General features: G+C 38.4%; 1 long non-coding RNA gene across 1 annotated transcript; it reads right to left on the reverse strand.

The window, feature by feature from the left end:
* Positions 1 to 9370: 9370 nt before the first annotated feature.
* LOC145568636 (uncharacterized) lies at positions 9371 to 11727 on the reverse strand. Its single transcript, XR_014095864.1, has 2 exons — positions 11167 to 11727; positions 9371 to 9630 (listed from the first exon to the last, which is right to left on the reverse strand). It is a non-coding gene; the product is annotated as an uncharacterized LOC145568636 (long non-coding RNA).
* Positions 11728 to 13121: the final 1394 nt, after the last annotated feature.

Raw genomic sequence — 13121 nt, forward strand, 5'->3', positions numbered from 1 at the left:
CCATTCTAGGCTTTCCTCCATTAAATCTTGTGGTAATGCCTACGGTGAGTGAGTATTATTACAAAGATTATGAGCGTTTCCTTGACCTTAGGGGTAAAGATATAAAAACATCGTGCATGGTAATAATGTTGATTTAAAAGAATTTGCACGTTTTTATTTTGATAGACCACGCTCTGAATCTTTTCATGTTTATAGGAGAAGAGCTTTCCTCTATTGCATGCTTAGCCAATATTTTCTTACTAATGGTAAAAATAATAATGTTCAAGCAATTATAATATCTGTGCTAGAACAAATCGAATCTGGGAGAAATCCAATGCCATTAATCGTTGGAGAGACTATGCTTAGTCTTGATGAATTGAAAAAGAATTCAGAAGCACCTCTTCGAGGCTCTCCAATTTTATTACAGGTAGAAAAATAATATTCTTAATTACAGAAATTAAAAACATATTTTTGTATAGCAATACTGATTATGTGCATTGATTTTTACAGATGTGGCTCATGGAGAGACTATAATTGATTAGTCCTCCTGATAATATTGACAAATATACCCCCAATTGCTTTGTTCGACAAAAGAAACGTTTCTCCTTGAAGATGGGTCACCGTGAGTGGGGCAAAGTTTTTGCCTGTTGTGACTTCTCCATTAAATGCGTCGTTCCCTAGTGGAAGCTTGAAAAGATGATTGGTTGTAATACCCAACCCTTTCGCCGTCTTCCTAGTTTGTCAAAATTGACCTTTTATTATCCCTGTAGAGTAAAGAGGCAATATGGGATTGCGTAGACCATTCCCACGGGAGATCTTCGTCGTCCTTATGAATTCCCCGTTTCACAAGAAGTTGAACGATTTGACAAGTATTGGTGTGCTAGGCCTTTATGGGAAGTGATTACCCAAAAGGTTCCACCTTCTTTGTCCAATGATGTGAAGCAATGGTTGACTGGTAGATCTCAAAAGGACCGAACCAAAGTAGAGAAGACCAATGTGAAGACTCGCCTTGGTGACAAGAAAATGTCTGCTAAGGAACGCCTAGGTGAAAGAGTTGAATTTAAGACTCCTGTGACGCCTAAGAAGAAGAGTGCTAATAAAGACAAAGGAAAAAGAAAGGTGGACTCTACAGAAAAGAAGGTTTGGGTAGAGAAAAAGCATGGAGTTTTAGATGTGGGAGAGACTATCCATACTAAAATCGAATGTAGATCCTCTAATGGATGTTTCTTAGCAAAAGTGATGGATGAAGAGGCATCTTCTGACAAGAATTGGAAAAGGATTAAGAAAGAAAAGAAAGATTAGAGTATTGCTTTTTCTTCAATTTATTAGAAAATTTTAAGTTAATTTTAATTTTTTAAGCTTTATTTAAATTCCATCACTAATGTAATTCTTCATTTATTAATACAATTTTAGCTTTTTAATTAAATTAACTTTACATTTGTTCATTTAAAGCAATGAAAACAACTCAAAATATTTTTTTCGAAAAAATTTCTTCAAGTACGGAAGTTGAAATTTTTTTCAGAATGCACCAAAGTTGTCCAGATGTCCGCAGAAAATTGGCACTGCTTATACGAGTCTGTCGCCAGACTTTTCCAGTTGTCGCCTGGCGACACACTTGTCGTTTTGCGACAAGGTTTTATTTTATTTTATTTTTTTTTATTTTTTATGCTTTTGTCGATGCTGGGACACGAAATGCTTGATATTAAAAGTGGTCGCACCCTTTTAAAGGGTTGCCTTCGTATCCTTTCTTAAGGAATCAGGCCAAACGTAGCTCCCTTGAGTGTCCTACTCAAGTAATTATGGGTAGTACTTCTTAAGTTTGTCAAGATTGGTCATGTTTGAGAATTCATTGCCGTCCATGTCGGTTAATTGAGCTGCACCCCCTGACAAGATTGTTTTGACAATGTATGGTCCGGACCAATTGGGCCTAAATTTGCCTCTTGGATCCAAAACATTTTTTCTTAGTGCTTTTAGTACCAAGTCTCCAACCTTGATGTTTCTTGTCTTGACCTTCTTGTTGAAGTGTCTAGCCATACGAGTTTGGTAGCATTGGGTATGCTGTAGAGCTTCTAGTCGTTTTTCGTCAAGTAGAATTAACTCTTCATACCGTGCTCTAGTCCATTCAACTTCATCGAGTTTACTTTCTAACGCAATGCATAGAGAAGGTATTTCTAGCTCTACAGGGTGTACGACATCCATTCCATAGATTAGGGCGAATGGAGTTTTTCCTGTTGACGTTCGAATTGACGTGCGGTAACCCCAAAGTGCAAAATGGAGTTTGTCAGGCCAATCCTTGTAATTTTCTGTCATTTTCTCAATGATAGTTTTTAAATTTTTATTAGCTACCTCAACTGCTCCTTTTGCAGGTCTGTAAGGGGAAGAATGGTGATGTTGAATACCATACTTTTGTAATAATTCTTCGCATTCGACTTGAAAGTGAGTTCCATTGTCACTTATCATCTCATGTGGGACTCCATATCGACAAATTATGTTCCTTTTGATAAAGAGTGCTACATGTTTTGCAGTGATTTTAGCATATGATTGGGCTTCAACCCACTTTGTGAAGTAATCGATTGCTACCAAGATGTACTCGTGACCTCCTATTCCAGGAGGTGTGATTTTTCCGATTATATCGATTCCCCATGTTGAGAATGGCCATGGTGAGGTGTAGGTGTAGAGAAGAGATGGAGGAATATGTTGCAAATTTGCATAAATTTGGCACTTAGGGAATCTTTTTACATATTGATGACAGTCCCTATTCATGGTAGTCCAATAATATCCTTCTCGCATTATCTTTTGGACTAGCATTTTGCCATTAACATGTGTTCCACATACTCCTTCGTGGACTATTCTCATAGTTCTTTGAGCGTCCTTCTGGCCTACACATAATAGGGCTCGACCTTTAGGTACCCTTTTGTGTAACTCATCATTTATGAGTACGTATTGGGAAGCCAAAAGTCTTAAAGCTCGTTTTGCTCTTTTGTCAGCATGAGGAGGGTATTCTCCTTTGGTGACATAATTGAGTATATCGGTATACCATGGTTCTTCTTCTTCTTCTTCTTCTTGGATTGTTTCATCATCCTCTATAGCCTGAATGTACGCTAGTTTGTGTCTTTTCTCTATAGTTAGAGGCATTTGCTCAATTTCCTTAGGAATCCTAACCATTGAGGCTAGTCTTGCCAAGGCATCGGCAAATTGATTTTCTTCTCTAGGTAGATATGTGTATTCTACCTTTTTCCAGTTGATCGGTGAGAGTTTCCAAATAGGTTTGGTAAGGGGCTAAGCTTTCGCTCCTTACTTTCCATCTTTTGGAGATTTGGTTGATGATCAAGGAAGAATCTCCGAATATTCGAAGTTTCTTTACACCCAATGCTAAAGTTGTTTCGAGGCCTACCACGCATGCTTCATATTCTGCAGCGTTGTTGGTAACGTCAAAATCTAACTTTATTGAGATTGGAACATGCTCCTCTTTAAGTGATACTAATAGGACTCCTACGCCACATCCCTTTTGGTTCGAGGCTCCATCGAAGTATAAAGTCCAAGTATCATCTTTTGTGACCATCAAGTCTTCATCTGGAAATTCATTGTCGTGTATTGGTGTCGAATCTTCTATGGGAAAGTCCGCTAAGAAGTCCGCGACTACGGATCCTTTGATAGCCTTTTGAGGCATGAATCTTACGTCAAACTGGGCTAGGTTGACTATCCACCTTGAGATGCGTCCATTAAGCGTGGATTTCTCGAATAAGTACTTGAGAGGATCCATTTGTGACACTACAAAGGCTGTGTGAACAAGCATGTAGTGTATTAACTTGGTTGTGGCCCATACCAATGCGAGGCACAATTTCTCAAGTGGTGTATAGCGTGCTTCATATTCGAGCATCTTTTTGCTTAGGTAGTAAATGGCGTTTTCTTTTCCTTCTACCTCTTGTGAGAGCATAGCTCCCATTTTTTCTTTGGTGACTGTTAAGTACAACCTTAGAAGGATTCCTGGAAGTGCTGGGGCTAATACGGGAGGATTGGCGAGATAGGCTTTGATCTTCTCAAAGGCTTTTTGACACTCGTCGTCCCATATTACTGGCACGTTTTTCTTAAGTTTCTTGAATATCGGTTCACATATTTTTGTTAGCTTAGATATGAACCAACTTATATATTGCAACCGGCCAATAAATCCTCGAATTTGCTTCTCGGTTTTGGGCGGTGGCATTGACATGATTGATTTGATCTTGGTTGGGTCTATCTCTATTTCTCTAGAGCTTATGACATATCCCAAGAGTTTGCCTGAGGTTACTCAAAGAGCACACTTGGATGGATTCAACCTCATGTTGTATTTTCTTAGCCTCTCGAAGAATTTTCTTAAGGCTACTTGATGTCTTGGACGGTATTTAGATTTCACAATCATGTCGTCCACATATACTTCGACTTCTTTGTGCATCATGTCATGGAGTAGGGCAGTTGCTGCTCGTTGGTAAGTGGCACCTGCGTTTTTCAACCCGAATGGCATTACCGTGTAACAGTAAGTACCCTAAGGTGTTATGAATGTTGTTTTCTCCATGTCTTCTTCGGCCATGAGAATCTGGTTATACCCTGCGTATCCATCCATAAATGAGAGAAGTGCGTGATTTGCTGTATTATCTACCAAAATATCAATGTGTGGTAAAGGGAAGTCATCCTTTGGACTTGCCTTATTTAGATCTCGATAGTCGACACACATTCGAACCTTACCATCCTTTTTTGGGACTGGGACTACATTTGCAACCCATTCGGGGTATTTGGATACCCTGATAAAACCTGCAATTATTTGCTTTTGTACTTCTTCTTTTATTTTAAGAGCTACGTCGGGTTTCATTCGACGCAACTTTTGTTTTACACGTTTCATTCCTGGGATTAGTGGTATAGTGTGCTGAGCTATTTCTCTATTAATACCTGGCATATCTTCATATGACCATGCGAATACATCGATGAATTCTTTAAGTAGATTAATTAAACCGGTTCTTTCATCTTTGTTTAGAGTGAGTCCAATTTTAACTTCTCTTTTAATGGTTGGATCTTTTGAGATATCAACCGCTTTAGTGTCCTCAATTATTGGTATCTTATTTTCAAGTGTTTCCATTGCTTTAATAATTTCTTTGTCATTTTCATCGTTAGTTAAGCAATACTCGTCATCTTGAGTTAAAGAGAAACACGAGGAATAAGGGGAAGAAGACATATTATTAAACTTAGAAATCATTACATCGAATAAAGAAATGTCCGTTGGGACTTGATTGCTAACTATCCTAGGAGTAGATGATGAAATAGAAGAGCTAGAGGGAGGTGCTATAACTAGAGACTTAGAGGACTCGATAGGGGAAGACTCTGACTCAGACGATTCTTCGAACATTGGCCCTTGTCCTGTAGTTATTGAGATCTTCTTTCCACTTGCAGTAGTCACTTTCATTGTCTTACGCCATCCTCGCACTAAATCCTCTGTTGGAGTGATGGGCTTGGAGGGATCAAAGTTCTCGCTTTGTAGGACTATTTGAATGAGTGAAGAGTTATCCTCTATATATCTTGGCTCATTCTTTTCTTGCCTAAAGAGAAGTCCCATGACATTAAACTCAAAGCATGGGGGTGCTTTTTCTTTATGGATAGGAGTTGGGATTTCATCTAGAAAGCAACAATCCAGAAATATTTCGAACCCAGGTTATCTTATGCCGTTTACAACAAAGGGTTCTGGAAATTCGTAACATGGATAATCTTCTCCCTCTCTTATGAATTGTCCATTTAAAGTAAGAGGGTATTGGTCCATTGGGATTGCTTTCTTTTGTGCGCGAGCATTTCTACGTGCTTTTTATTTTTCCTGGGCTCACTTTAGATCTTCGAGAGTCGGTTCGAAACCAAGTCCGAAAGTATCTAATTTAGGGAGGCCAGGTAGTCCCATCGGTTTTGCTATCCCTTTCTTCTTTCTTAGAGTCATTCCAAGGAAGTGTCCTTGTTTTCTCAGGATTGCATTGGTTATCATGTTGGAGTGGAGGTCATAGAGAAGAGGGGTCCTTTCATCTTCCTCGATTAAGGAGACCTCTTCATTAAAGCCCAACAAATCTTTGTCATTCTCATCGTGCTCCACATTGATTAGTGGATTTTCTAATGTTTTGATCATCATGGGTGAAGCATCGATTGTAATTGGCACTCCTCCAACTATGGCTTTCACTTATTGGTGAAGAGATGAAGGGATGGCCTTGATATCATGAAGCTAAGGGCGTCCCAACAGTAAGTTAAATGAAGCCTTAATATCTACTACTTGGAATGTGGTGGCATGTTCAATTACCCCTGTCGTTATGTTCATAGTAATTGTGCCTAATGCTTGGCGACGTGAGTTATCGTAGGCTCTTATTCCTTGTGTTTATGGAGATAAATTTTCATCTTTTGTTCCTAACATCCTCGCAGTTCTAAGTGGGCAAACGTTAATTGTTGATCCATTATCTACAAGAGTCATGGGGACGTTCATTCTCTTGCAAATTACTGTGAGGTTGAGAGCTTTGTTGTGCTTGTCACCTTCCGGCGGTAGATCTTTGTCGGAAAAAGTGATCAAATTAGTAGGACTTGGGAGATCACTCGTGAGGAAGTTGGCCAACCCCTCAGGAGTGGTGTCCGATTCTATCCCTACTTTTGCTAAGGCATCCATGACCGCAACTCTATGTTCTCGGGATGTAGCTAGAAGTTTCCATACGTTCATTTTGACCTTAGTCTTTTTTAATTGTTTGACAACATCGTTGTCTTCTATGATTGGTATGGGAACTTGTTGAGTAGTGGGAATAGGTTGTGTAGTAATGGGAGGTTGTATTCTCCCGGATCTTGTGAGGACATCTATAGGTGAATCCTCTTCATCCCAAATGTCGCCTACTGGATATATTGTCGAAAGTGGAGTTTCTTCGACGTCCTTAAGGTAGACATCCTCGTCATACTATCCCAAACCCCATTAATCGTAGCATCTTGTTCTTCTGGGATTTGAACTAGTTTATTGTTATCAATCAATCTTTGGACTAAGTCTTTGAACTTGAAACAATTTTCTATAGTATGTCCTCCTGATTGATGATATGGACAGTAGTACCTATCTGTCCTTTTTAGTGATTCAAATGGTCTCGGTTCGAGAGGTTGAATTTTACCATTCTCGGAGAGCATTTTGAACATATTTTCATAAGAAGTCCCAATTGGAGTGTATGGCCTATTGCTCCTTTTGGGTGTGTCAATTACTTGGAGGGAGAACGATTTCTTTTATTTAGGTAGAGGTCTACATTTGAGTAGTTCGTTTCGTTCCTTTACAACCTCCATAGCCTCGCGTAATAATTTTCTTGCTCCCAATACAACCTAGATACACACTTCTTGTTTAGTCGCAGGTTCTTGTCCACAAGGAAAATGATCCTTGGTGTCCTCGAAGATTTCCTCCTCTTCTTCAATAGCTTCGACAGGTTTAATGAGGTTCGAGGGGTCAACCTGATTTTCCTCATCGGAAATAGCCAAGGAATCCGTCAGTGGTGCATTATTGATACTTGGCTTCTTGCTTGCAGGGGGCAATGGAAGTTTGTTGTTATCAATTAAATCTTGGATTGCTTCCTTTAGCTTCCAACAATTTTCTGTTAGATGGCCCCTACCCTGATGATACTTGCAATGTTCATTGGGGTTCCAGCTAGCCGTTCTTTTATCGACAGGTGGGTCCCCAAATGGTCCAATGGGAGTTATAAAACCTTTTGAATGTAAGCGATCGAATGCGGTGTCATAACTCATACCAATAGGAGTAAAGTTTCTCCTAAATGGTTTCTTTTGTCCTTGATTATTCATAGCGAGGACTTCATTCAAATTAAAGGTGCTAACATTATTAAAGTGGGTGGTTTTGGAAGAAGAAGGATTGTCGTTCTTCTTGCCTTTCCAGCCACTATTAGAGTTACTATTTTTAGCAGCTTTTTGTTTAGCTAGGTCGTCTTCAATATTGATACCAATGTCATAGACAGCCTTGAAAGTGTGCAAGTTATTTTGGTATTTGAGATGCTTAGAATATTTTTCTTAGAGGTTCTTGATGAACATCCTCACAGATTCTTTCTCACTAGGCACCTCAACCATCTTTGTAGAAGTTTCCCTCCATCTATTAAAGAAAGAAGTAAAGCCTTCATTCTCTTTCTGCTTGAGTATTTCAAGTTCCCTATGATCAGTTTCAACTTGAATATTGCATTTATATCTATCAATGAAAGCGTTTACAATTGACTCCCAACTAGAGGTTTTCTCTTTATCAAGAGAAAAGTACCATTGTTGACAAACGGTATCTAAGGATAGAGAAAACACAGAATGAAAAGCTTTCTTATCTTTTCCCTTAATATTCACTACATTTTCAAAGGCTCTTAAATGAAAATAAGGGTTATCCATTGCTTTGAATTTCGGGATGTCGTTGGCATTGAACTTCTGCGGAAGAAGATCCTTGTCCACCGAGACCCCTTGTGAGCTAATGCCCTGCAATCTATAATCATTGGATAATCTGCTCAAACTTTCCTGGATGAGCTCCATTTGTTGTTGTCTCACAGGGTCATTAATTTGAAGAGTCAGATTCTTCAACATTTCAGCCATGTTAGCCACTTGTCCCTTGAGTTCGTTGACTTCTTCCTGACTTGCCATTATCTTGTTAGCTTTCCTTTTTCGACCGATTGGCTTATCAAAAAGTGAGACTTGAACGAAAGCGTTGTCCTTGATTAAACGCCCTTCCTTTCTTAACCACGCGCTGTGGATTAAACCATATTTGTTTTAATGACTTGACTCAAGTTGACTTTGATTTTTATGGTTTTTAAAAAAAGCAAAAATAGGGTGCATATTTTTGGGAATGGGTTCAAACAAGTGGTTTAATTGGAGGATTAATATCCGACTTACCCCCCTAAAAAATGACGGAAAACACGCATTCAAGACTCTCTAGACATGGTCAAGGTGTGAGACACTAGTGGAAAAAAGACCATCCGTAACGGGCAAAAAGGGCCCATCCGTAACGGGCAGCGTCCGTTACGTATGCGGCCGTTACGGATGGCCATTATTATTCGTAACGGGCACCGTCCGTTACGAATAACTACTTATTCGTAACGGGCGTTTAAAATGCCCGTTACGAATAATGGGTTATTCGTAACGGGCGTTTCAGGTGCCCGTTACGATTAACCCGTTATTCGTAACGGGCGTTTCAGGTGCCCGTTACGATTAACCCGTTATTCGTAATGGGCTTTTATTTTGCCCGTTACGAATAACGGGTTATTCGTAACGGGCATTATATCTGCTCGTTACAAATAGTGTTTGATGCAATTTAAAAAAAATCCAGCACGTGCTAGCACATGCTAGATCATTTTATCAAATAATGAGATAATTTCTTTTTTTTTTTACACAAGTATAATACACAGATTATTTATTTATTACACAAGTATTAAACACAAATAATTTTTTTATTACACAAGTATAATACACATTTAATATACTATAAGCAAAAATACATTCATTATCACTGTAAAAATACATCAACTTGCTCATATAATAAGACTAATAAAAGAGCAAAAACAAATCATAATTATAATAAAAACAAGTTTTATCCCGACATTTGTGGTCTGAGACGTTGAGTCTTAAGCTCCCTTGTGTAGATATTATATGCTCCACCTACATTCAATAATTTCAACAAACCAAAATTAACATAATTGAAAAAAAATAATATCAAAATCCACAAGATCATTGAATCATAATTGAATCAGCCGGTTAAAAAAAAAAATCAAAATGAATAGGACTTATACAGCTAATGATAGTCAAAGAGACTTTATTTATCCTGAATCTGCTATCAAGCACTTTCTTTTCGGTAAATCTGGGTGACCCTAATTCAGAGATTACTAGAGAATTTAAAGAGACAGTACGATGTATAATGGATGAAGCAGGAAAACCAAACTTTGCAGATTATTTCCCAATTCTTAAGAAGATAGACCCACAAGGAATCAGGCGGCGTATGAGTGTTCACTTCCAAAAGATGATTGATTTATTCAACTCCATGATTGAGCAAAGGTTGCAGGGCAAGAGATCATCAGACACAACACAATACAACGACTTTCTCGATGCATTACTAGGCATCAACCAAGACAAAACCGAGAAAATCGATCCATCAAAAATCCCAAATTTATTTGTGGTACATACACAATACTTCCTCAGCTGCTCTTTACATTTAATCATATTCATTGAAGCATTTCATCAAATACTTTATCTGCACTAATCCATAAATCTTCATACCAGTTTGTACAAAACATGTAATTTATCAGAATCCTTTAGGCATTTCATCAAACACTTCATATACAATATGCCAAAAACATAATTTTTATCAGATATTTTTGAAAGCATGTCTCTCTCATTGAACACTTTATCTGCACAATCCAAAAAACCTAATCATTTTTTGCCCAGATTATTTGAGGCATTTCATCAAACACATTACCTGCACTAACCCAAAAACCTCAATTATCTTTTACATGACTTATTCGCAGCAGGAACAGACACAACATCAAGCACCATAGACTTATTATTTGAACACTAATGATAGTCAAAGAGACTTTATTTAAGAAAGAAATAATAAAGAATATTATTATTATCAAAATGATTGATTCACAAAAACTAACCTAGCACCACAGTTTTCAGAATTCGAAACACAATCACAACACAATTTCTGCTCAAACTACTTAGATCGAATCAAATCATACACTACTAATCAACAGATCTATGCTACAACTTAAACAGCCGTCATTATTCACCATTTTAGGCAAAATGAACTCAAATCAGACAACTAAACCCTAAATTTTGAACAAAACTAGAAATTAAAACTTCAAATCACAAATCATCACAAAATGTAACGAAATCATAATCAAATTCAAAAATCAAACCACAATCACACAAAATTGAAATCAAAACCAAACATTCAAAATTATTTGAACCAGATTAATAAACAAAATCAAAACGCTACTTCAAAATTCATCAACAAATCCATTAATCAAAACCGCAACAACAAAACCAAAAAATTCAAAAAAAAAAAACGAAGATCTCATCAAATTCGAAGCAAATTCAGAAACTAAACCTCAAATTCAACAAAAATTCATCAAAATCACTCAAATTAGAGAGCTAAAAATAATTGAGGAGATTAAAATACAAATAACGAGAATTGACCTCCCGAGATTTCGGACGCCGATGATGAGCTGCAATGGAGACATTGTTGTTGCTGTTATCTCTCTCCGACGGCAACAATGGAGGTCTCTTAGGAGTGGACTGCGACTGTAGATTCGGGGTCGTCTTCAGATTCGGCGTTTTCGATGCTGCTACCACCATTATCAACCTCCAATTATAAATCGAAGCATCAAAAAAACCCTAATTTTTGTTTCCCTCTCCCAAATTAATCAATTCACAATTGATGGCGATGATGATTATGATCAAAGATAAATCGGCGCAACAAGAAAGCAAAAAATAGAAGAAAAAGAGAGAAATTCGATGATTTAGAGTGATAAAATGCAACGATCTTTAGAATGACGGAGAAAGAGGAAAGGAGAGGAGAGAGGAGAGGAGAGAGAGAGGAGATGAAAGAAAGAGGAGATGAGAGATAGAGGAGAGGAGACGAGCAACCCTAAAAAGAAAGAGGAGGGAGTGAGGACGGAGAGAGAGAGGAGAGGAGAGAGAGAGGAGATGAAAGAAAAAGGAGAGGAGAGATAGAGGTGAATGACGGAGAGGAGGGAGTGAGGGAGTGAAACCCTAAAAAGCAAGTATTGGGCTCTCCTCTCATAAGTTGGGCTAAGTTTGGTCATTTATGTGTAATATAGTATTCGTAACGGGCAATATAGTGTCCGTTACGAATACTTACTTATTCGTAACGGACACTACTTTGCCCGTTACGAATAAGTAAGTATTCGTAACGGACACTATATTGCCCGTTACGAATATCTTAATTGTAACGGGCAAAGCTTTGCCCGTTACAAATAGCCTGTTACGAATGAGAAATTTTCCACTAGTGAGATACATGTTAAGTGTGTGCTTTATAAGTTAGTGCAAGTGATATGCTTTGACTCTTATGTATGACCATGGGACTAAGTGCCTAGACTCAATTAAGGACTTAAACATGACTAAAGCCATTAACAAATTGGTTAAACTGATTAGCAGACTGGTTAATTAGACTCGTCGTGATGACTCGAGTAAGAATCTGGACTGTCGCCGGAACAACAGAACTGTCGCCACAGTTTAAATCTTGTCGCCAAACGACAAATTTGTTGCTAGGCGACAAGCAGTAAACTGCGGCGCCACAGCCCAAACTCCTACGCCATTTCTGGAACATTAATCTGGGACCGTTTCCAGTAATTTTACTCTAAGGGGACATGCCTACAGTCGTACTAAGTCAGATTAATTACTTTATTAGTCTTTAATTAGTAAAATTAATTAATTAATTAGACAAAGTCCTTTTTAGTCATTAATTGGTTTATTTAGACTTAAACACAAGTCAAACAAACGGTTATCACATATAGGGTATGCACACACAAAGAATGCACAAATAGTTCAAATAGTCACAATATGATGCAATGAGTTTGCAACCTAACCATGGCTCTAGTTCTCTAAAGTTCAGGATATGGGTTAGTCAAAGAGGGTCCATGGTTATGAGTCCAGATGCACCGCGCGGAAGCCTTACCTTTTGAAGGGTTGGTGCGAGTGGATGGGACCCTGCAAGTTAAAAACTTGCTTCCACGGTTTGGTGGATTCAGAAACTCGGATGTACCCGTCGTTGCCAGGAGCGTTCGATTGGGTAGATGGAGCGTGAACCCCCAGAGGGTTATGTCCATATGTAGAACACATATGGGTTTCAAAAAAGTGAGAAAAACTCAATCAGGAAGTAGAATCGAGCCAACAGTGCTAGAAATGGTCAAAACAAGAAGGCAGAGTTCTGGCTCGGTATTGGAAGAACTTGGCGCCAGACTACAGGGACTGTCGCCGCAAAAGTACCCCTTTCTCCAGGCGACAGAAGCACTTTACAGGCGAAAAGCCCTGTTTTAGAGGAGCTAGTTTCTACATGCCTCAACAGGTATCTACGTTCTTAGAATTTTCCAGATTTCGCAGTATTATTTCAATTCTAGTTGTGAAAGATA

The sequence above is a fragment of the Chenopodium album genome, chromosome 11 (genome assembly GCF_948465745.1).
Source record: "Chenopodium album chromosome 11, dcCheAlbu1.1, whole genome shotgun sequence".
In the NCBI taxonomy this organism is placed as follows: domain Eukaryota; kingdom Viridiplantae; phylum Streptophyta; class Magnoliopsida; order Caryophyllales; family Amaranthaceae; genus Chenopodium; species Chenopodium album.